Source organism: Corvus brachyrhynchos, unplaced genomic scaffold (assembly GCF_000691975.1).
Source record: "Corvus brachyrhynchos isolate BGI_N302 unplaced genomic scaffold, ASM69197v1 scaffold433, whole genome shotgun sequence".
Lineage (NCBI taxonomy): Eukaryota > Metazoa > Chordata > Aves > Passeriformes > Corvidae > Corvus > Corvus brachyrhynchos.
In genome coordinates this window covers 180,965-206,981 of record NW_008236935.1, presented here as the reverse complement: position 1 = coordinate 206,981, position 26,017 = coordinate 180,965, and the positions used below count along the sequence as shown (strand labels likewise).

The 26,017-nt window shown below is 38.5% G+C and overlaps 1 long non-coding RNA gene across 5 annotated transcripts; it reads right to left on the bottom strand.

Moving 5' to 3' along the window:
* On the bottom strand, positions 1 to 26,011 carry LOC108445219. Of its 5 annotated transcripts, none has more exons than XR_001859989.1 (4): positions 25,300 to 26,011; positions 22,617 to 22,728; positions 3,729 to 11,626; positions 1 to 3,431 (listed from the first exon to the last, which is right to left on the bottom strand). It is a non-coding gene; the product is annotated as an uncharacterized LOC108445219 (long non-coding RNA). The 5 variants fall into 5 exon arrangements; XR_001859991.1 differs by having other exon boundaries at positions 22,617 to 25,538; positions 25,669 to 26,011; XR_001859988.1 differs by having other exon boundaries at positions 22,617 to 26,011.
* Between the last annotated feature and the right edge of the window lie 6 nt (positions 26,012 to 26,017).

Below are 26,017 nucleotides of genomic sequence, written 5' to 3'. Positions count from 1 at the left end.
TTAAAATATAACCAGAAGGGTTTATTATTTATATATTCAGAAACCAAAGAAGGGATTCACACAGTTGTGAATCACACAGCAAGTTAGAAACTATCAGTGAATGTTTAATACATATTAAATACATGTGCTAAATTATACAGACTATTATATAACATATATTAAACACTCATGGGTGCTTTCTAAATTGCAGTGTGATTTGAGGCGATACAGTCACTCCCGTCTTCGATTTCAGAATCTGTCGGATGGGGATAAAAATATTTCTTGATATCAGTGGTCTAGCCTGAGGACGTCCTGGTATTTGAACAGCAGCCATTCATGTGTATAGTGTTACAGTTTTTATCACTGAATTATAGATAGTGCTGTCAGTACTTCAGCAGCTCAAACACCAACATAAACCATGTACAGAAAATCCTATCCTTTTCACTGCAGAGCTGTACTTAAGAAATAGACTGTGGCCCCATTTTCTCCTCTGTGATCAACTTTCTCTCATCTAGGGCCGGGTCAACTGTAGCGACAAAGAAATTAAGTGTACCATGGATGCTGCAGTGTTAGCTGCTGCTCAACATGACGTACCAGAAATCATGTGAGACTTCATCCCCTCCCCTTGTAAATGTGTGAAAGAGTTTAATTTCTGCAATTTTTTATACATGTATATATGACTAGCTGTTTATTGATATACATCCTGACATGAAGTAAGTCTGGTATAAAGCAAAACATTAACACTTCGTTTGTGGACATAGCAATGCATTGTTTGGTCTGTCTGAAACCAATTATCTGCAGGACAAGTGCATATCCAATTAGACAGTAACTATACATATATGAACAGAATTGCAGTACAGAAAGGTTCAACAAAATAATTGACTGCATTTGTTGTCATTTTATGGAAGATAACAATATTAGGTCTTCTAGGAAACCTCAAGAGACCAATACTTTTCTTCAAAAAATTAATTTCCTGTTGTCACAGAAACAGTTTTAAACTGAGCAAAGCAGAGGAACAAAGTTAATGTTGACTGAATTCTTACATTCCAAAAACTTATCCAGACCATGAAGACAAGATAACAGACAGGGGTAAAGAATAATTCTTAATTCATGGAAAGAGAGTAAGAATTTATAAAGAGGAATATTCCTGTATTCAGCCAAGCATTATCTCTTTGCTCCAAGTACAGATGGATTTTATTGTGGCATTGACAAGAGCCAATAAAACAAGTTCACAAATTTCTGTACAACACAAAACAATGCTTTTTACAACAGCAGTATGTAGATGTATTACTTCAGTATAAATGTATAACAAACAATTTCAGGCATAAAAATTCAATCTTGCTTGAGAATTCAGTTGCACCTATAAAACAAGTTAAAACAGAGAAGGCAAATAAGAGGAATAAAAAGCACACAAGACTGGCTGTGACCAGTCCAAGCCTTCTCCTCTCACAGAGGCACATGTGAATCTTCTTGGATCTGCTGTGCTATAGAATCTAGACAAAGGAAGTATTGTACCCCACAGACCTAGACTGCTCTCCAGGACAGGGCTCTTGACCGTAGAGTGGCATTGGTAAAGTGCTGAGGACTGGGGCCTCATGGGGCTTTTATAATGTTAATAATGATTGTATGGACAAAGGAACTGATGACAACACACTGCAGAGACAGAGCTGTGCTACCAGCAAAAATGCTGCACTAGATAAATTATCAAGCCTGGGTTGCCTGAGTTCTTTGCTTCAACAGGGGCATTTGCATTCATACATTAAGTTTATCTGACCTTCGTTCACTATTTATGTGCAAGACATCAGTCAGTTTAAGCAATGCCCCACTGTGCTCTGAGGTGAGCTAAGCATACTGATTTCCTTAGATCTAACTCCAGAAATAAAAGGAGAAATATGTGCAATATATAGAGAGAGAGGTGTAGGGCTTGTTTGCATAGCTCAGGACTTGGTCTGCCTAAAACCATGAGTTGGCAAGCCGTAAGGGGGTCATCTCAAGAACCCACGGGACACTGTAGTGTGCACGTGCTGTGCTAAACACCCTGACTCATGGATATTGTCAATGTTAGATGACAAATGTCGCAGTTTAAAAAGTGATGACTCTCTGCTGCCACCAAGCAATAGTGGCAAAAAAGCAGCGTGTCCCCCTTCAGCAGCAGCAGCTCACATCCAGAACTTTGATTTGATCTGGTAAGAATTTGGGGTGCTAACAGCTGTAGTACAGGACAACCTCTTACAAGATTTCTGATGGAAACTGTTGCATCTAGATCAGCTAAAACCAAAACGGAGCCTGGGTAAGAGCTCAGATAGCCATATTCCTACTGTTGGACCTATCTTAGAATACTGGAGGGGCTGGTTTGCAGGCAAATATCTAAATATCCCCTAAATTATCTCAAAGAAATGTACACATAATAAAGGATGCCTTTCCAACATCTATGCTCCTGACTTTTGTTTCTAGTACACTGACCACAAACCTACAGTGTGGATTTGCTGTGTGTTTATTACTGGGATATAGACTGAAATGACTCTTGAAACAGCAAGCATCTTAAAAAACCCACCACACCAAAACCAAATCAAAACAACAACAGCAAAATCAAACACAACATCAACAAAACAGTATTGGTTTTAGTCAATTTTTACTCATAGTCACCAAAGCTGTGTAAAAATAGTAATTAGATAGCTATATAGCAGGCATGAATACAGTATAAATATTTTGGTTTATGTATTCTGAGGGTCTCAACCATCACTCAGAAAGAAGATTATTAAGTCAATAAAAATATCTCAGCATTTTGGTTTGTATTAATCCTGAAGGCTTCTGCTAAATCTTTGTACAAGGGTGAGACAACTACAAGTTTGAACTAGATCACATCAAATGACACCTGCTTTCTTTAAAATCTGTATTTCATTCTTTTTTGCTCTCCCATTTGATTTAAAGCACATTTTTAATACAGGCCCCATCAGTGCTGCATTCTCAAAGAACATTTCCCGTGATATAGAAGGTTTCCACATGGGTGAAGGCAATGAAAAAATCATTTATTTCCAGTTTTGGTGAAATTCACAAAAACCCGCGTAGTGGCTATGCAGGTTTGTAAAACCAAATCATTTGAATTCTCCAAGCCCTAGACAGGTTATGTCTTGGCAGGCTTCCACTTCATCTTTCCAGATATTTGATAGAATTTGTATGACTTTCTGACAGCTCAACTCAGTGTTGTTGCAAACTATTATTCCGCTGCAACCCTGCTTCATCATCCTCTATCTGCTCAGCCACCTCATCTGGTGTGGGTAGGGATTTTAAGACCAAGTACAGCTGCTTCAACGGGTGATCACTGCAGCTCACAAACTGGAATATGAGTCAAATGTGGATCAAATTTTATATTGCTGCTGTGATGGGCAGTTGCTTCGCTGGTCATCACCCAGATGTTTGCCATAAAGGTGGTGATCCCCAGGAGGGGAAACCTGGGAAAAAGGGGATGACAATATGACTTCAACACTGGGACTCGCACTTGCTGCTCCAGCCCCCCTGTAAAAAATTCACCTATTCAATTGAATTCTACTCCCACTTAACAATAATACCTTCTCACATTTTTATGTTTCTTTATCTTGTTAAAAATACATTAGCTAGTTTCCCAGGTGGTTAAGAGAATCATATTGCTGCAATAGCCAAGGCAGCTCCTTCCCATCTAAGTCTGCTCATGGTCCTAGGACACAGATTTTGAGTTTAGATCTCTCTGTTGTTATCCACATCTTACTCACCTTATTGTACTGCAGTGTGATCTTAATGAGGTTTCCTCTTCCAGACTTGAAAAGGTAGCAGTGGATTTGATTTTCAATCATACCACTTCCTGAGATTGCGTGGTTACTGACACTCTTTGACCTTAGTAAGTTACCTGTTGGATACTAGGTGACTTTTAACAGCATAAGCTCGAATCTGAATAGTGTGAGAGCTGCCGATTTGGAAAAATGACTCTTTCCACATGGGATAGTGTTAATGCATCTGTCAAAGGTGCTGGTCCACCTGGAACTCTGAAAAATAAAAGAAAGGAACTTATGGCAGGCATTTTCTTCTATGGCCTAAGCTCCAGGACATCTTCATCTTTCAATAAAACCTGCCTGGGATTTTTTAGACGAATGCAGTGGGTATTGTTAGACACTGAATTAAATCTCATTGAACCTGGTTCAGACATCTCCCCTCACCAAAGAGGGAAAGGAATTCTGTTGCTATAGGTAAAAGGGATTTTATATGGTTTTATTTGAAGTTTGAATGGATGCTGGCACTTAAGTTAGAAAAAGAGTGAGATGCTAATAGATAAAGACAAAAAAAATCAGATTTGCTTGGGCATAGAAAGAGGTACAAAACCAGGGATGGTCGTAAACAAAAAGACTATGACGAGGATATTATTTGTATGAGGAGGATATTATTTGATTACTCCTCTGCTCAAAAAGAATCCAAATTTTCTGTGTTATTGCAAAAAAACAAACCAGAACAAACTAACTCAGCTCACTGCTTGGTCTTTTTTCCTCACTGGAATATCCTTAAAAGCCCCAAATGTTTTCTAGTCACTTGGACCAAAAGGAAGGCAATTATCTGTGCTAGGTCTTTCGGGAGGAAAGAGAATTTGTGTGGGTAGATCTATTCCCTGCTGTTCTACATTTGTTCGTGTTTCTGATGGGTGTATTATGGTTAATTAAGCTTTACATAATTTGTTATTTAAATAATTGCTAAATTATTTAATTCTCAAGTAATTGTAGGGTCTAGATCTGGAAATGGATAGAAAAAAGAAACACCATAGTTGCCCATGGAACAATTTTAATCAGGTGTTTTACTTTTCTCCCATTCTCTTTCTCCTTTTTCCCCACCTCTCAGGAGATGGGTGGCATTCTATAACTTAACCCTACTCATACCTTTTCTTGAATTATCTGACTTTTCCATCTCTCTCACTATAACCAGCACCTAATCATTGCTTGGAACAGCTGGAAGCTTTGTACAAAAGAAAAGCAGGGAGGAAATGAACAAGACAGCATGTTTTATAGTCCATCCAAAAGACCAAAAGCTTTCTCTCTTCAACACACCTCCACATGAGACTGTGTTGTAAATAAATTCAGGGTCCAAAATCAAAGAAAAAATAAATCAAACATAATTAAAAGAACTTTACAGAAAAAGCTAGAAAGTTATTTTAGTTTTCTGCATTGCCCATTATTGACTCCTACCTGACCTGTTTGAAACTAAACATCTTTGTTTAAAAATAAATACAATTGTCATTATCAAAATGATCCTTTGATTCCTCTCCATCGATCTTATCTCCACACATGGTGGGTTGGCCACCTGTTTAGTGTCAGCAAAAGAGCTTTTTCCTTTCTTACAGGAGGGGAGAGCCAAGGATATAATTACTGTAGATGGTGCATGGAACACAATTGTCTTACACTTTCCAGCTTTTATTTTTTATGATAAACTTTCTTCTCTGTATCTTACTTTTCTGGGTACTTTCATGGCTTCTGCACTTGAAGGGGGAAATGAAACTAGAATTCCATCAAAGGTGTTGATGACCGATAAAGATAGAGAATGAAGTCTATTTTTAGAGCTAGCTAAGTAATAAGTTTAATTGTTTATCACTAATGTTCCCAGACTCAGATGTTGTGATAATTGCAATGGATGATCTGAAATGCAATAAACAGATGACAAGACATAAAATATTACACTGATGCACTTAAAATTTTACTTCAATATATTCTATCTACTTATAGAAAAAAGAAAATAAATTAGCTTTTCTTCAAAGACATCCATTATTGATGGAATTAGGTTTTATCCAAAGTACTGCTTAAATCACTTGATCTTCACCACTAACAAATACAAGAAAAAGACTTTAAAAACACAAAATCCATAGAAAGTGAATAGCACTTGGGAATTTTTTTATATGTCTGTCTCCTCATCTTGTTCAAATTTATCCTTTATTTAAATGGAATCACTTAAGTTGTCCCTGCATATTGTCTGGTCCAACCTCTTACCCAAAGCAGATCTCCAAGGAGCCTCCAAGTTGGATTAGGTTGCTCAGTGTCTGGCCTTCAATGAAAAATCTCCAGGGATCAACATTCAACATCTTCATGGGGCACCTGTGCCAGTACTTAATCACTCCCACAATTAACAGTTTTTTGCCCTATATCTACTTAGAATCTCTTCTGCTGCAAGTTGGGAGTGTTGCCTTTTGTCCTTCAAGCTCACACCCCTGGGAGCAGTGGGGTTTCATCTTGTAAAGAGCCCTCATTTTGCAGCTGAAGAATTAAGTCTTCTGAAAATTGAGCCAAACAAACCCCCCGCCCACGGTCAGAATATGTTATGTGCTCAAAGCACCTACTGCTGACCTCACTTGCTCACTCACCTGAGTGAAAGGCAAGAACTTTCCTGTACTGGGGTCCCAAAACGGGATACAGTACTCCAGGTGCGGCCTCACAAGTGCATAAAGTGAATAATCACTGGAAGATGAATCCTGGCTAATGAAGCCCATCTTTCACACACAATGTCCATCTTACTCACTGTGCTGCTAGTACTTAATATTTGTCTCTATAGGGACACAGGTTCCAAACAGGCCAAAACCTTGGTTTTGTGTACAGCCCAGCTGAAATAAAATCTATGCTATCACTCCTTTAAAAAGATTATTAAACAAATGTTAAATATAATACCTCTACAGAGGTTGTCTGATGAGCAGAATAAATGTAGATGTCCAAATCTAATATCACAAACACTTAAGCCATGAAATAGGGAAGTCTTGTTATTTCAAAAGGGCCTTCTAACCTCAAGCCTCCAACCCCTCACAGCATGCATAAAACAACGGTTAGTTCCAAAATAGCCTCAAGTTAGAAACTAGATCAAGCATTGGACTTCACAGTAGTTTAAAGATGATGTTTTGCTACTGTTACTCTGAAATGCTATTTTTCTCTGAATAAACACCAGTAAATTGGACACAGATTTTTGCTTGCAGTTTGAAACTGTGGAACATGGAACACCATGGAACATTTGTTTTGGTCTGCTCAGGTAACTGTACATATGGCTCACTATGGTAATTTCTTTCTTTTATAAGAAGAACTGGTGTCCTATTGAGTACTCCTATCTACAGAAGACAAAGTATTTATTTCAAGATATTTCATAAAGTTGTTCTCTTCTTGCACAAATAAGTTCTACAAGTAACTAAGAAACAGTGGAGAACTAATTCTTCCTTTCTTCCTTACAAGTGCACCGGATTCTTCTTACTAAACAGAGTTTTTATGTAGCCTATTTAAACATGTTGCTAATCTTCTAAACAAGTAAAGCAAAGCCTCTGAAGAAGGTAATTTTCTTTAACTCACTTTACACTACCTTTTCTTAAGCATAAACTACTTGTCTTCTAAGCAAGGTCTCTTAAACATCAGGTTCTGAAAATGGAAAATTATTTATTTTGTTTGCTCTATGAGAGTTTTCAGGATCTGAAATGCTGTCTGGATAAGATCTCTTTCAGACAATGTTTTTTCAAAGTCTGTCTAAGCACAAATAGTGATTTTGACAAAGCTTACAATAAGGTAGGGATTGAACTAGTAGTTTCACAGATCACTTGCCAGAAGATTAGAGAGAATCAATAAGCAATTACTTGTATGATTCTGAAGTCAAGCCAGATCTTGCTGTGGTAAGAAAGCACAGCAACAAAATGAAGGATAGACAAGATTTTTACATAAGAAGGCAAGTTCTATTCATGTCCATATCAACTGAAACTACACAACTATTTGTCTCAATCTTCGAGCAGGAAAAAAGTCAACATACAGTGGTTCATCTATGTAGATAAAGCCTGTATCACTGAAAGGCATATCAAGGAGAGAAAAGACAGTCCTTGCCATTAACTTTTGCTTATCAATTAGCATCTCCATTTCCATCACTTGAAGTTCAATTCTTCAAGCACGATGCTGTTAGCCCTGCAACCACATGTCCAAAAATTCTGGTCAGTGCCATACTGTTAAAAAATGTTAGAGATACACTTCATTGAGAAAAAAACCCAAACCAAAACAACAACAAAATCACAAGGCTTCTACTAGTATACATTAGTAAATGTGTATATAAAATTGCAGCTCTGTTAGGAAAATCTTTTTACTCGGCTAAACTCATGAGCACTGTATTGGTAAAATCTTTCTATTGGACCTGAGTCCTACTTCCAGAATACCTTATACAGGAGCGGGAGCTACTAAAACCAACCCATCTCCCAGGATTTTGAAACTGCTGAAAAGGCAGTCAGGCTACTGGGCCACCCAGCTACTTGTCAGCCACACTTCTTCAGAGCAGCATTAATTTACACCACACTTAACACCAGTGACTTGGTACACTCAATGTCAACATCAAGGAACAGCCGTAGTGGAAAAACATTTCAAAAATTCATGTAAATTAGCACATACAGAGGAAGAAAAAGCAGTATGAATCGGGGGGTAAATGAGCACAAAGTCACATAAAAAGTCAGAACACATAGGTGACTGCAGAGACCTGTGGAGAAGAAACAGGAATTTTTCCACTCTTAAATGTAACTTGCCCATGAAACTTGCCCATGAGAGCAGTTCAGTTTGAAGAAATTCATTTGGAGAAGCTCTGCAGCCTAGATTAAAACTGAATTCACAGACAAATGTAGTTTCCATGAGTGTCAGCCCAGTATATTTAACACTTACTAACCGTTAGGGGAAAAAAGTTAAAATTTTTAAATATAACATCAAGCAAATTACTATGGTCATCATGAAAACACACTACAAAACCAAGCAGCCTGAATTATTCACATTGCATCAATTTCCAAAAAATACCTGGCTGTATTTCAGCTTCAGTCTTTATAAAAACAGCCACCTGTACACCTACTTGTTCATATAACAGAACAATTTTTACACCTACCTGGAAAAAAAGTATCAACAAAATATACTGTAAAAATTGGTTACAATTTTTAAATAGACTAGGGAAAAAATAAATCCTAACTTAATGACTACTCCCAAATGTACAGTATTCTACATGACAAATTTCTCATGACAGAAATGTGTTTCACTGCATAGATCCTGTTTAAAGCACTAAGGTAATATACTGTCAGATAAATTGCTTCCTAATTAATCAATCAGCCTGGGAAAAGGTTCTCCAAGAAAGCTTACTTAAGTATGCCCAACTGACAAATTCAATCCCTTTTGTCTTTTTATATTCAACAACTATTATAATAAATGGGTGCACAGACAGGAATGTCTCCCTGAAGATGGTCTGTTAAGTGAATATCCAAAAATTAGAAGTATTCAGATCAAAAATACGAACTTAAGAAAAAAAAGGATATTTTGAAAGGGAAGCATACCTGATGCATAGGGAAAAGTAACACACCTTACCATGTGACTTTTTTCAACCAAAACTAATAAACCTTTTCAATGTCATATATTAAATATGTGCAAAGAAGCACATAGAAATTACATTAATAGAAATTGCTTAGCAACTTATTTCAAATAACAGAAAAATACAAGAAAGCCGTAAGTAATTCACACTTAATTACCAGCAAGAGAACATATTCATTGAATAAAGGATTTGAATAAAATTATTGTCTTGCATCTCACAGTTCAAGTTTCCATGACAACTTTTCTTTACTCATGAATAGCAGGTTTGAAGTAGTACCAAAGTATGATTCAGATGTACTCTGCTTTTTATTTGAGCTTATCAAGCAAGATCTCTAGTAAAGAGAAGAGAAAATACATGCCTATTACATTCATTTTACAAAATACCTGAGTGTGCACTACAACAGACTCCACAATGGTAGTGTGACGGTAATTATTTCAATTTAAACTCCTGACTGCTAGCAATAGGGGCACATACTGAAAGCCTATGCTTACAAAACATTACATTACTGTAAGTGAGGCTAGTCAAATTTATTTCAAATATGAACAAGTTTTGCTTGCAACTGAAGTGTCTCCACATTTAGTAGGTTTAATCATGAAAATTGCAGAGGAACTCAAACTCCTGTTAACTTCAAAGTATCACTATTTGAATGACCAGCAGCAGAAAGAGCAAGTTTCTCAGATGAGTGGAGTGTTAGATGGAAAGAAAAAATTTATGGTGAAGTACCTCCCAGTGACTGTGATGTCATCACATGGAAACTAGTTTAAATAAAATTATGGTTTGGGGATACCTTTGTATTCAAAAAAACCCCAACTTTTGAGGATGACAAGATTAAAAGAAATGAAGCAAGGAGCATTACCACATAAATAAATGAGCTGGATTTCTTTTTCAGGATAAATTCTTCTTACACAAGCTCCATTTTCTAGGTTCACCAATTTGAAAACCTCCTTAGAATTAATAGGGCAGGTTTAAAAGGCAGCATTTGCAATTATCACAAAAGAAGTATTCAGCTTTTCCCAAAGGACGCATATCTTTTTCTACTGCTTCAAGGAGTTCTGGAGACAGGTGCAGAGATACAAGCTTGCTCAGCACAGCTTATTAACTTAGGCTCAGAGTCATGGTAATGAAGCTATATGATCTGCAGGCCAAAGCTGCCCCAGGTTCCAGGCAATTTTAAGTGTAGTCAGAGGAAATGTATTCACCTTTTTTGTGTCTGTGCATAAAAATTGCACTCACAACCAGTATTTCAGCTTCAGGTGTTTATTCTGCTTGTCGCCAATTTTTGAGGCTCAGCATGAGCTTTAGAGCTGCCCACATTTAAGCATCAGCTACATGCTACATCAAATCCCAGGAACAGAGCTTTTCATCTGAGTTTACTGAGTTCACATTTGAAAAGACTGGCCATGGTCACTGGTTTTCAATCTGAGGTTTTATGCATTATTTCTAACTATGAAACCCAGGCCTGGTCTCAACACCCTATGGCTAAGAATAAAAGGCACATCTACCAGAGTGCTTTTTAGAGGATCTGCAAGGTGAAGAACATCAGCAGCTCTTCCCAGAAAAGTACCCTGCTCACTGCTCTGGAGCACTACTTCACATATCCCACTGATTGTACTAAAACTTTTCATCCCACTAAGACTGAAAACACAGCTCATGTGTGAATATTTCCGCCCTCTATTTGTCAGTAACATTTTCCTCTCTGACAAAGGTCTTGTCCATAGCCCTGCTCCTTTGCTTTCTGTACCTGCATAGGCAATCTGTTTTCTGTCACCTTGTGCTAATAATATTTACTTACAAAAGACTGTCACCAGGAACTACTTCAATCTGTTGCAGAGAAATGCTGATTTCAAGTGTTTCAGAGTGTTTGCCTGAGAAATTCATTTGACTATTGCCTATCAGTTACTTGTGAAAGAACGCATCTTTAAGTACATTTAACCAGCTTCTGTTGTTATCTTTTTTCCTTCTCCCAGAGATGTTAAGATGTTAGAATCTAAGATAAAAAAGTATGTTTGTCACATCACATTTGTACCACAGAAGGACTTTGCTTGGTAGTCTATACACAGGATTCCTCAAGTGATGTTTAGAATGGCTGATTCACTCACATGAGTCAAAGTCACAAGAGTTAGATGAAACCCCAGTTCAGAACTGTGCTGATGGATCTCAACAAAAGAAAACAGTATGAAGAAAATACAGAGGGCAGTTGAGTCCTGAACAGCCAATTCTAGTATTTTAAAGGCAAGCCCAGTTGTCAGTTGCTCTTCTATCGCATACACATTTGTATCAATAGTCATTCCTGGGGAAAGAAAGAAAAAGGTATTAGGAATACTACTAAATATTACTAAAAAAACACCAGCTGAGGTCTTATGTAATTCCTCATGTCATCTTACTTCTATATACTACACGCACCATATGTATAAAAATAGGAATTGTGAACACTAAAATACGACAATGCTGTATAGCATCTGCAATTCTTTTCTCTTATAGCATTTTTTCTTGTGTATCATGTATTCAAATCACTGTACTAGAGAAATTGTAAAGCCATCAATAAACTATATAAGCTACCTTTTCTAAAAAGTTATGGATTTTATATTTTTAGTCTTTTAAAATATTACAGTTGTCAAATATACTAAACATTGCAGTTTTAAGGCAAATCTTTGCTTAAAAAATCCAAGGCTAGAACAAATACTGGATTAAATGACATTAATAATGGCTCATGAACATAGGCTATTTTTGAGAAAAAAGGCTCCTACATAACTAGTTTCTAGAAAAGTGAAGGAAACATTTTCTTGTCATGCTCTCTTTTTCCTGTAATCATTCATTGTGTTTAGAGGCTTCAAAATCTGGAATAAATCTCATAGGGGTAAATTAATACATGAACTGCACATTATCATGATTACAGTCACCAGATGAATTGTAGGGGGTCAAACAGATTACTAATCCTGCATTCACATAAATATGTATGTAGGAGACATAGAATGGAGCATGGGCCAGTCTCTATGTAGGTTTTCTCTGAAAAGCCCCTTAGTATTGCAGCACTATACAAGTATGACAGGTCCAAACAAGAATTATATTCTCTTTTCCACAATGTAATGATCCATTTGTATTTTATGGAATTACACATTTTTATTTAAAAAAATTTCAAGGATGTGCTTACCAATATTACAAATCCAGGGAATTACAAGTATACTTGTAATATTCATTACCTGTAGTGCCACCTTTTACCACAGACCTAACCTACTTCCTGCAAGTGACCTTTTCTATCAAGACCTTAATGAGATAAACACATGGTGACTATCCTCCTTTAAACAAAGGCTTGATTTTGGTGTCTTATCTATACAGCAAAGCATACAAACCACTAAACTTCAGTGAACAGTCCCACTAGCTCCATTTTGTGAAAATAATTCCATGAACCATAGTGACCTGCAGCAAAAAAGTCAGCAAGCCTTGGCACCATTACTGTTTGGAAATCCTGTCTAAATAAAGGCTGTCTTCAGCATGAAAGTGAAGAGGTCTGGCTCTGCACGTTTTTAATTTTATTTTCTTCCACTCTGAATACAGTAAATCCCACATTAAAACAAAACAAATAAAATCATTTCACAAGCTACTTTAAAAATACATTCAAACCGGTAGGTGTTTGCATAGAGATAAAAACAAAAAGGAGGAAGAATCTCAGTTTTAAGGATTCCACCACTTAAGGGAAAAACTCCATTACTCCTCCACACTATGAACCTGCCCAAATAGATATATATTAATATTATGCCCTCCATATCATCTTCAGCATCTCTACCATCTGTTAACCTATATGACCAAGAAGGTACTTCTCCAGTAAAATTAATTTCATAGAGTTGTGTGTTTTTCCTCTTCTTAGATCACAGCTCCATTTGTGAAGTAGTGCAATGATTCACTTAAATCAAAACACACCATGATGGAATGACATTGCATAAAAAGGCACATGCAAGGACACCATTTTGTGACGCAAAAATATTGTTTGGTTAATGATACAGCATAGCAAGTGTTTCTGAAATTCTCCCAGATTATTTCAGAGCAAGCAAAAACATGTGTCCAAATTTTCAATAAACTTGAACCAATACACATCAGTCCTTCTCATATACTCATTCTCATCTTATTATGGTATATATGAGCTTCTCTTTAGTATTACAAATCAAGATGATTTTCCATTCTGGTGTAGTATGATACTGCCAAGAATGAGTCACCTTAATCACATGGAATTTTAAGTGGCTAGTCCTTGTTTTTTGAGCTGAATAAATTAAGTTTTCTGCAATCCTAACCTGCTGTGGTCCCTATTTAACGTAACTGTTTATCTTTCTAGGTTCAGATATTACAATAAACAAATACCTAGTTTCTGAGATGACTTAACATTTGTGCAAATCTGCAGCTTTGAATCTGAGTTCAGTGGAGTTATTCCATAGGCAGAGTGACATAAGTTTAAAAATATTCCTCAACTAGAAACAGTGCTTTCTCTGACTTCTTTTTAACCTAGGCCTAAAATACAGCTATCCCTCTAAAATTCCTTGAGTTATGGCTTCAATGTTACCTCAGATGCATTGCTCTACAGAAACAAACCAAGCCAAACCAACCAACCAAACAAACAAAAACAACAACACTCAGAGAGAGAGAGGAAAGATGCTCAAAAACTAATAAAATTATGACCTGGCCCTATATGTTTTCAAGTGCATTTTTCTGGAGATGGTCAGAAAACAGCTTTTTTGCCTGCATTATGCAATCACTCTAGCAGCCACATAGCTTATATTTCTTCTTTAGAAGCTATTTTATTCTTTACTTTAAAATCCATATCTGATTATTTAATTTTTCTTTCAGTAACAAACTTGTCTTGTATCTAAGTGCTTTTCACTCCCAAGCAAACTGGAATCTGCTTTTGCTTTCAATTTTTAAACAGCTATGTAACAGCAATATAAAGGATGTAAAAGTATGTGGACACGTTCTCAGTTTACCTTTAAAATCCAGAATTAATTGTATCTCTCTATTTTCAAATCACTTACTTTCTTAGGCCCAGATCCTGTATTTATATGCATTTAACCTTAAGCATATCATTAATGGCACTGTTACCCTGCAGGAATTCGATAATCTGTTTTCACTAGCTCTTCACTACAGATCAGGTTTTCAGAAGACAAGTTCTCAAAGTAGGAAATGAAATTTTAAGGATTTTATTCAGGGCTCCATTCTTTTCTGAGTCTACTGAGTGGTCTTCTGAGCACTACTGGAAATGAAGAGGTATATACTGGGATATATGAAAAAAGTCTAGACATAACAAGTGATTGCAATTTGGACCCTGCATGTTACTTAATTCATCTGTAAAGAATGAAAAAGGAGATTAGATTCAAAAATAGGAAAGGCTTTCCATGAGCAATTTAGAATTTGGAAAAGCATCTCCAGCATGAGCATTAGGCTGTGCCGGAGAACATGTTTGGCTAGGCTTCAGCATCAATGCTTATCAGTTTGCAGGGCCCACACACACACACTCTGATGCTTCCCTTTCAAGGGAAAGTGAATTATCTAATACTCACTTCTGGGGCTGCGTGCAATGGGCAGTGGCATCTCTACCCTGCTATCTAAGTTTTCCTGGAGGTGACCACGGCAGACTTTCCAGGGGTAACTGCAATTGCAGCAGTGTGGAGCTCTGTGCAGTCTGTCCCACAAACAAACCCTTGTGCAGCTGGGTTCTGCAATGCTGCGCACTGCTCAAACCCCATTACTGTTCATGTCTTAATGGCCCCATTTAACAACACCTTGCAGGCATCTGCTTGAGTGAAGGTCATACCTTCCTCTACATGTGCATGGAAATAGAAAGCCAAGACTCACACCCAACCTCCTATTCCGCTATAACACTAAAGAAAGTTCTAGTGTGTTATGATTGAATATTATTAATTGTTCTGTTTTAATGTTCTCTAATGTTCCCCACGTAGATCTGACCAGCCCCATAAACCATCAATCTTGAGGAAAGATCCTATTTTACTTTTCTCATTGGATCAATTTCTGGTTTGAAAATATTGATTTTCTCCTTATCTGACAGTGTAAGTATTACAAGCTGTTCTGCGGGTAGCAGAACTAAGAAGCAGGCTTCTTAGGGTTGTGTCCTTTGTTCTCAACCTTCAGACAACACCCGCACAAAGGCAAGAAATAGAACATGCAGCTGCTAACATCCAGCTGCCAGCTGGTTAATGTGCTGCCAAACACAACAGCTAACACCTGAGCTGTCTGTGTTATTTCTTTCAGTGACAGCTTTTGCTTATAAAAAGCAAGTAGTTTTCACCAGATCTATAGGAGGAAAGTTTCTTTAAAAAATTTTATTTTAAGCATAAAATCTGTAATACTAACCAGGAATGAACAAAACATACTATAGGCACTGTAATATCCATTCTCTGTGTTAGCTATGCCTGTGTTCCAGCTGCTTGATTGCTTGAGCACCAGTTACCTATTGTCTGCTTCTGCGTTGTAAACACTTCATGGAATACAGGACTACCAACCAGTGTTTACCACATACTAGAACACACAGATAGAGGTTTCAAGCCATGTTGTCTTTAGAATCTCTTCTTCACATAAACAGAGAAACCTGAAGCTTTTTGTCATCTCCAGACATTCTACTTCCTATTCATTAGAGAAAGAAACACAGCACATTACATTTGATAGTTTGGGGTTTTTTAAGTAATTGAGTAATAATAGACTATCTCCCTTATCGCCATATGCCAAGGAAGTTCCCTACAAAGAACTAGAGTGACAGCTTTCTGAGAATCAGACTATTACACATTTGAAAGGTATACAGATCTATTCTCCTGGCTACTTATGTTCCTACCCATCTGTTGCAATGGCAAGGTGCCTGCTTATGGACAGACATGTCCATTTCAATAAAGCAAAAATAACAATTGTTAAGAAAAAAAAGCTTCCAGGTGACGTAAAACTTCCAGCACTCATACTTCCACAAGGAATCCCTCCTCAGTTGCAGCAATACCATATGCTCCTCTCAGACCGCTCCTAGTGACACGTGTGCCAAACTCTGGTGGTAGGAAGAAAGGAGATCATGGGTTCACAACTGCCAGGATGACAGACTGAATACTGCAGGAGGAACCTGAGTAGTATGCTAAGGCAACATGTGGTCTTCAAACATGTCACAAAGAAGCACAACTGGCACCTGCGGCTGGTAAAAACATTCATAGTTGAAGTGTGTCAGTTGTAACTAAGACACTCCAATTTGTATTCTCTACCTCCATATTAAAGCAAAAAACTTGTTTGGTTGGGGTTTTTTTGTTATAGTGATGTCTCTTAGGCAGGTCTTTTGGGCATTCTGCATTTGTTATTCTTCTGGAACCTTCATATCAGTATGTTCAAATGAAATTAAGTAATTTCTGACAAGCTTGAATTTAGCATGGGATTTGAAAGCCAAGATAAGTTAATTCCTGTTTGCATACGAACAAAAGTTGGCATTCAGTAAGCAACTTCATGAAGAATATACAAAAAGAAGACTCAGTGTACTCCTTTTAGATGAGTGAACTCTAAGGTTAACAGGAGGAAAACCTGGTTAATGCTTGTTTATCCTACCCTTCTGAATCTAGTGAGCAGATCTGTTGAGAAACAAAGGCCTTTCCTGTAGTCACTTCCTGAAACAGAGAAGAGATTTTAAGTTCTAAGTAAATGAAATTTTGGACAAAATAGTACTGGTTGCCAGTCTAAAGGCAAACTTCCAGAGCAGCTGCACGTATTCTGGATTTTAACTAGTTGAGATGGTTAACACTAGGGAATTATAAATTGAATTTGGAAATCTGCATTTATTCCAGGCATCTAAATGACAAATTTGAACCCAACCAGGTAGCATCAGAGTCTTCCATTTAGAAGTCTGAGTGAAACAGTAAGTAAATATTGGTACACAAAGCCAGCACTACACAGTAATAGACAACGAGCACAGTGAAATAGTGACATCTATGTTTGAAAACTGTCTCCAAATGGATATCAGGGTGCTCTGAGAGGCTTCCAACTTCATGCCCATATCGAGTCATATGTACAGGTATATTGCAGTGCAGAACCAGGACTTGGCTGCTCTGGGATCAGATCCGTAGGGGAATATAGGCTTCGAAATCCTGAGTATACTACAGCGATGCCATGTTGCCTTGGCTTTGAAGTCTATCTTTCTCTGGCCTGCAAAGGGTGAGTTCAATACTTCAGAACAAGCATCAGAAAAAAACCCCAGCATTCTGAGCAAGTGCTAGCTATAAGGGTCAAGAGAAAGCCCACTACCAAAGTCTTACTCTATCTCTTCCATAGTTCGGCATTGCATTTACCCCAATGAGAAGGCAGTCTGCAAGGAGGAACGGGTATGTGAGGTATCCAGTGCCTCAGCTGGCTCAGCCTGATCTGCAATCAATGTGTCCCCCTGCCATTGCAGCTGGGCATGTCCTCAGTGGACCCTGAACACAAACTTCTCCTATGAAATGGACACCTGTGACCAGCAGCTCTTCTAGACTAAGTGAAAGCCAACAGCTCTCGAAGAGAAGTGAAAACTTGTACCCCATTTTCATGGTGAATAAAGCTACGGGGGTTTTCTTATGCACAGGACAAGAATTGAAAACCTATTCATGTTGCAGTACAAATGAATACCACAGTGTATAATTTATCATTTATAATTCATCACTCATAATTGCTCATAGTGAATGGGACAAATATTGTAGATTAATACTGACATTTTTTATACTGCAGCCTGAAAGGATCTTCTACTCTGCAATTTCCTAATTAAAGAGGATGTGCACAATCACAGAATGAAAGAAAAGCTCTGATTATCTTAGCCTATGTCAAGTCAACACATTTTCCAGTGAAACTACAATGTTGAGGGTTAATGAACAGCATTAGTGTAAAATAACATTAATTCTGTATATTACCACCAGCAGACAGCATTATTTCCCAACTATGAGCACAGTCTCACAACTATTTCATTCTCTGAATCACACCATGCTGTCGTTTCAAAAGAAAAATCTCCTAAAATTTTCATCCTACTTAGAAAGAATATATTAAAACACACTGAACCATGCAAAAGATGAGGTGCATGGCAGAAGAAGGGGATGGAGAAAGAAGGCAGAAAAGTGCATGGACTGAACTAATTTCCAGTTCTGTGGTCAGTTTGCAGCAAGCCAAGGCAATTTTTCCAGCCTGCAGGATCCTTCCAGATGCCCTCTTTCCTAAGGGCTCCATGGAAGCAAGTCACAAGGTACATAAACTGTTACATCATCTTCACCTTGTACCTAGCTGCCTCCCTTCGAAGGATCCCTCAAGATTTGCCACTGATTATTCCATGTTTCTAGGAAGCCTCACGACTACCATTTAAGCAGAAGAGAACTGTACTATATTCATAACTGCTTTTCTGGTTAGCGGATAAGTAGGGCCCACTGCCACCATTAGGTGAAACAACACTGCTCACTGACTAGAAAAAGTGGTCATCAGGCAAACATAGATATGTATCATAATATTCTGGATTTAAAAGGGCACCACTTCTTTCTTTATTAGTCCAAATTAGGTAATTCCTAAGTACATTAGGACTAGGAACTTCTAGCAAGGTCACAGAAGAGAAATGTCAGAACACTACAGAAAAGGCCAGATGAAAGATGTCAGTTGTTAACTTTTTTAAACACATCTTTAAACACTCCTCTCACCAGAAACTTTATCTGTTTGTCAGCACATCTCTCTCCTTCCAGTTCCCCTGCTTCCCAGTGACCCAGAGACACGGTGATTTTCAAGATACGTCATTTGTATACAGACAGCAGCTCTTACCATAATGATATGCTAGCACCCTTTTCAGAGTGAGAAATACTGGCAACACAGTCAGCACACAGGGAATTGTTACAACTTCCTAAACCTATACAGAATAAAAAGCCAGAACAGTGATGCATCACTCTGCAACACAGCCACGGGCTCCATTCTTACAAAGCCAGAGGAGTTGCAGACGGAACGTATTTACCAAGAAAATGTATTGGTAATTTGAGTACCCAGGTGACATCTCCTGATTATGTGGACAAGAATAAACAAGCCCTTTTCTGTACAGCAAATGTTGCTGGATCTGTTCCACTCCTTTCCATTAAAAATTAAAGAATAGGGAACAAGGAGGGAGTCCAGAACCTATCCAAGAGACTCTGCAAAGAGAACACACCATGAAGAAAAGCAAGGATACCGTAATCTTTCTCACTATTGTTCTGCCCATTTCCACAGGAAAAGAACCTTGCTCCAAGAACCTGAAAAAATGATTCAAACAAAACCTAGAAGTCATATTCAAAAGTGCCCAGTGTCAAATTAACTGAACACACTACTCCTGGATAATGTGAAAAGTGCCATAATAAGACTGAACTTCTAGGGGAAAGAAGAAAATTTCTTTTACAAACCACCCTAAAAAACTACCAGCACTACCACTGCTACACGGTGGTAATTTAGAGAAACAAGCGGTTACCATTTTTACTCTGTGCCCACCTTGACTGAGCTTCTTAACAATAAATAAACAGTTCAAAGCCTTAACAATGATGGTAAAAATGAGGCAGCGTATGTTTACATTAACTAATGTTTTGAAAATAAAAGCTATTTCTAGAATATTTGAATGTATCAGGAATTAGAGTTAACTTTTCCAAAACAAGTGTAGTGTATTTACCATATACAGTGCAAGATAGTGCCAACACACAAACAAAAACATCTTGCTTTGAAAAGAATCAGTCCATCTACTCAAAGATTAAAATCCTTTGACTTAACAAAGGACAAATTCTCACAATCAGAATCTGGGGCAGGTTCACCTACCATCCCCACAAAGCAGCTGAGCAGGTCATATCAGACTGCTGAGCAGAACTGTGGACACTCTGCCAAGGACTAATGTCTCATTTTCCTGCACATTTTCAAGTTTTTCTCTTCATTCAAGAGTAAATAGATATATGCTTCTGGCAACCAAGCAATTCCCATACTGACTTTCTGTGGCTTTTTCAACAACTGCAAGAATTATTTACGCAATAATGGAAACATGTTATTCTAAAAGTATATTTAAGGGAGCAGTCTGTTATTTGTCACTGATGCCCAGATTCACACATTAGTAAATGAGTCATCTTTTGGGGATGCTCAGAGTGCACAAAAATCTGCTTTACTAACTGATTTACCTGAGCCTGAGTACTTATTTCTACCAAATACTCAGTCCTAGAAATACCACAAAATAAAGAGGCAATCAGGGGATTCGTATCACCAGGGAAAAGACACTTGCTCAAAACATTTTTTATGTCCAGGAAAACCTAGCCTATTGTCTTGTTAGTAGTGATAAAAATCACAGAACAGGTAGGAAATGCCCCTCACTCTGGCAAACCAGCTTCAAATGCAATGAACTAGATGAAGAGACCTGTGATACTGAGTGGCTACAAAAATTTCTGAACAGAAAAAAATTCTTACACGTTTAACAAAATTCTTAGTGTGGCAGTATTGTAGTGGGTTTTATAATTAAACATACTTAGCAAGTAAGGCTACCAACAGAAGCTGAGAGGAACTTCCAAACAGCTTGCACAAATCAGCTGAATAGGGAAATACAGTGGCAAACAAATTCAGTAACAAAAAATAAAAAGTAAAGGAGAAAAAAAATTTACTAGGAGTCCCAAGATGTTTCCCATTAATATTATAACTTTTGAAGGAAACTGACATTTCATTGCAGTCCGGTGAGGACCTTTATTCAGTGAACAAGTGTGGTTAGAAAAGGAAGGGAAGGAGCCACTGAGACAAGAGCTTAATAAGATTAGGCCATTCTTTGGCTCTCCAGAATATCTGAAAAGCTGCTAATTGACATTAACACTCTTTGAAAGATATAGCCAGCTTCATGCTTGGAGGCTTGTCTGCCTCAGACAAGCTCACCATCTAAGGTGACTTCACGCAGACTTATTGCCGGCTTCATACCCTTTCCCCAGTTCAGCTGGTACTGACAAAAGACAAGGTACACTGCTGACAGATCGCTGCTACACTCCTACAATCCCAGCAACTGGTAGAAACTTGGCATTACTGTCCCGGCCCTATTCCTCGCCATTCTTGGAATTACACTGACCTCTGGTGGGTTGCAGGAAAACAAGACGCCGAGAAATAAAGCGGATAAAAAGCCAAGCAAATCACAGCCTGCAACTTCGGTCGGGGTTCAGCGAGGGCACGCAGAAAGCCTGACTTTAAAAGTGCCTTAAGACAGGCCGGCAGGAACAATGCCACACTAATGCCTCACTGCTCACAAATCACTTTAGAGATATTTCAGCTTTTACACACGATGCTCCCTCCAGATACTCTGTTGTCTTGTGTTAGGATTTCCTGTAACACCACTAAAACTTTGTACACACAGCAGCCCCTTAATCTTTATGAAGAAAAGGAAGCAAAGAATAGCTGGATCTGCAAGCTTTCTCTGCAACGTATATCTCAAACTGAAGCGCATATGTTTAATCTTTCTTGACTCTTCTCAGGCTATGTTTAACTATTTTTGTTTATTTTATTATCTTCTATTGCACATTTTAGTGTGCCTGAAGGCAAATCACTTGTTTTCAGGAGTCTGACCGTTTCAGTGACCGGTTTTGTGGCATGCTGCCACAAATACCAGCACTGACAAAACTCATGGAGAAGTTAATTGATGTTGGGAACAGAAATGAGGCCACAAGCCAGGAAGGGCAGGAACTGGTTTTCTTGCTAAAGAAAGCACAACAGGGAATTTTAGCCTTACAAGTTAGTGTTGGAATTCACTCAGGAAAACTAAGGACACACCCAGACAGAGTGGAACAAAACAAGATGTTTACAGCAGATTCAGAGTTTGACTGCTTATTAGCATTCACAGCAAATCAATGACTACTGAAAAGGATGACGAGCCAGAACTATGCTCACTGCACTTGCAGAGTGAGACTGAATACTGAACTTTACTCTCCCTTGCACATAATGGTGAATTTATAAAAAACTAACTCAATTTGACATTATATTTTCTGGAGAGTGGTGGTGCGGGGAGCCCTCTTCTGAGTATGTCAGTTGCCAGCTGTTGAATTATACTTTGAAAATAAGAAGTAAGACTCAATAAAGAGATCATTGCTGATATGCAGTACTTTTTAGAACTAAAGGCAATGCCATTTAAAGCCTAAATAGGCTCTTTCAGTACTAACTTGTCAGAAATATTCTCAGGTCTGACAAAATATAAGAAAAGGCCTTTTGTGCATGCTCAGGAAGTGCCCAGGAATATTTTAACAGAAAGGGAAAATCTCAGCTCAGATAGCTGGTAACAGCAGACTCACCTCAGTGCTGAGTTCTAAGCAGCTCAATGGAGCTTGAAAACACAAATGCTGTCCACAAGCACTCAGAGACACAGGTACCTTGCTGCTGGGAGTTTGCAGTGCCACTTGCAAGCTGGTTTAATAGATAGAAAATTGCAGAGAAGAATATATATACTAGTGAGTGTAGACATTATCACTGCTCCCTCCCATGCTTTCTCCGTTTGGCAGGATGACAAGTAGTGCACACAGCACTTTTAGCCAGCCAAATGACTTTTCAGACAACCTTCAAAAACTAAATATTCTGTAGCCCTTTGACAATTTGGCTTAAAAAATATCGCTGACACTGAATTATTGAAATATTGAAATATTAAATCATTGACCGCATGTTTAGGAAACAAAAGAGAAAGCAGTATCTCACCATTAACTTCAAAGACAAAAAGGCTGAGTATGTTACGTCTTTCACCAGGTAGATTCAGCTTTTCTTTCTTAATCACTGTAGGGTCAAAGTTCTCCTCTTGTGCCCTGTGGCTAAGTTGACAAACTGGAATACATCAACCACTGCATGCTACTGGACAGTGGTTTAGCTCAGATTCCCTGTAAGAGGCCACAAAGCTACAAGAGGGCTTTGTATCAGAGCAGCTAATTCACATCTGCTAACCATGCAAAATTTACAGTAAAGGATCTGAACAACAAGGCCAAGTGCTGGGACAGAAGTGTCCTGACCTGGCAAAGCAGGACTCACACTTTAACCATCTGTTAAACCTCTCACTATATAAATGTGGCATCTGTTTCCACCTCAAGAGGTTGTTCTTATCTAGTAGATAACTCTTAAGATAATTCTTAGTTATACCTTCAATTTAGCATGTCCTGGTTTTGTGCAGGCATTTATAACAAATAAAATTCTCACAGATTTAGAGATTAGGAATTCAGATTCACTGTGATTATCTAGAAAAGAGGTCACATGAAGTCATTCCAGTTTGAATTATGTTGCCACTTTCACAAAAATTCTAACACTGATAGGACTAAAGGAATCAGTTTGAAAAAGAAAATAAATCCAGTGCTGAGTGTCATCTGTCCTTTGTAAATTGTTCCACTGATTATTTTTACTGTCTTGAAAGTTGTTCAGTAGTAACACAGGATGTGTGACCAATGTCCCTAACCTATGTTTATGACTTGAAAAGCTTTGATCACTCTTTTCTTATGGTATGTGATTGCTTCAGCAAGTTTACAGATGACACCAAATTGAAAGGCTTGAGGGAAGGGATTCTATTCAGAGAGACCTCGACAGGCTTGAGGGGTGGCTTCATAAGACTTGGTGTTGTTCAGCCTGGAGAAGAGAAGGCTACAGGGAGAATTTACAGCAGCCTTTCAATACTTAAAGGGGGCTTATAAGAAAGATATAGACAGGCTTTTTACCAGGGCTTGTAGTGACAGAACAATGAATAATGGCTTGAAACTAAAAGAGGATAGAGTTAGATTGGACATAAGGAAGAAATTCTTTACTCTGTGGATGGTGAGATCCTGAGTCAGATTGCCCAGAGAAGCTGTGGATGCTCCCATTACTGGAAGTCTTCAAAGCCAGGTTCGATGGAGCAGCTTTGTGCAACCTGGTCTAGTGAAAGATGCCCTCACCCACAGCAGGGAGTTTGGACTAGCAGGTACCTTCCAACCCAGACCATTCGGTGACCCTGTGACTCAGTAACAACTTCTGGGGATACCTGAAGTGACCAAGTTTTTCATATAGTCAATTAGTGTTCTGTAGATGGAACATTTTCTCACTTAGCTGTTCAAGTTCTCCTGTATCCCCAGGCATAAATAATAAATGTCACAGACATTTAAAGCTTTTTCTTCACTATACTGTTCACTTAATCAAAACTTAGTTACATTTGACTTAAACTTCTGTCCAGGCAGCTGTCACTGAGCTGAAAATCAACACTTGACTGTATTAGCAACAGGGAGTAACAGATCTCCACTGATTTAATAGCTTGACTGTCAGCAGCGATCTCATCAGTGTCCCTCCAAGACCACTACTTGTGAATTATAAGTATCACTTTACCCAAAGTGCTGACCTTTATGAATGCATTAAGTTTGGCTTGAGGCAATGCCTAAGACAATCTTCCTCATGTGGAAAACAGAATTTTAAATGACAAGCCAAAGCTATTGCAGGTGAATCTGCTTAAAATAATGTTGACATTATTTTAGGTTTTGCTATAAACACAGCACTAATATACCCTGTCTGTTTTAGACACGCCTAAGAATAATGACACAAAAACTAATTTCTGTAAAGCAAACTAATGGTGCACGGCTGGAAATATGTAGACTTCACCAGAAACTCTAAGTGGTGACATCTGCTTGCCCCTTAACTTTTTCTTTTATTTATATTTATTGCTCCTAAACGTCTGGGCTGCAATGAAACATGCCTCTTCATCTGGGCATTAGGCAGCCTTTTCATGACCTCCTGTAATTCAGCTAAGACATCACACTCCAGGCTGTTCTGCAGAAGTGACGTGGCAACTCTGCCTTCTGGACACTGTTTAAGTGCTCTCTCTCATATTCCTAGGTAAGGAGGAGACAAAAGAAGTGAGCAGACCACAGCGGCTCCAAGAAGCAGAGCAAGGTGGTAGGAGAGCTGTACAGGTTTCTCTACAGCCAGCACCAGCCTCATCCTGCTCTTCCCTAGACATGGTTTATCCTCCTGGTGTACCTGCCTGCTCTAGTTCCCCCTTCTCGCAGGATTTCAAATGTGTGAAAGCCGTCACTTGCAGGGTCAGGAAATGTGGAAACTGTGCACTCAAAGTTGAGCTCCTGCCAGCGTTCAAGCCTTAGTTATCGAGGTCTATTGCAACTTGAAGTGTGAACTGAGGCTGGTTCCTCTCTCCACGTGCTTCCGGCGAGAGCAAGCAGCAGGACACTGCTGGGATGGATGTGGCCCATTTTGGCACTCTAAATACAGAGACAGAATCAGGTTTAAAAAAGAAACATTGCTTATTCTGCAAGGGAGCAAAGTGAAGGTTTCCAGAAATCAAGCACACCAAAGGGTAAAAGGTCACAGCTTTTACACAGCGAAACTTACATGAAGCCCGCTAACACATATTCTCCGCCCACCTAATGCACATTCATTTCTGTGATGTAATCTTGCGCAATTCTTGAAACACAGCCTTTTTCTTTATTAAGCGACTTCTACTAAGTTATCTCCCGGCACCGGTTATGTTTACAACACGCGAGGGGCCTTCAGCCTGGCGACAGACAATTCAACCTGAAGACATCGCGATCACGAACGAGCGGTACACGACACGATGGTGTTTACGTGCAGTCACGTCACCATGATCTGCCCCCGTAAAGACACAGGGAACTCCGGAACTTCCCCCGCCACAGCCCCCTCGCCGCGAGGGCACAAGGAACACCGGGAGCTTTCCCAAGGG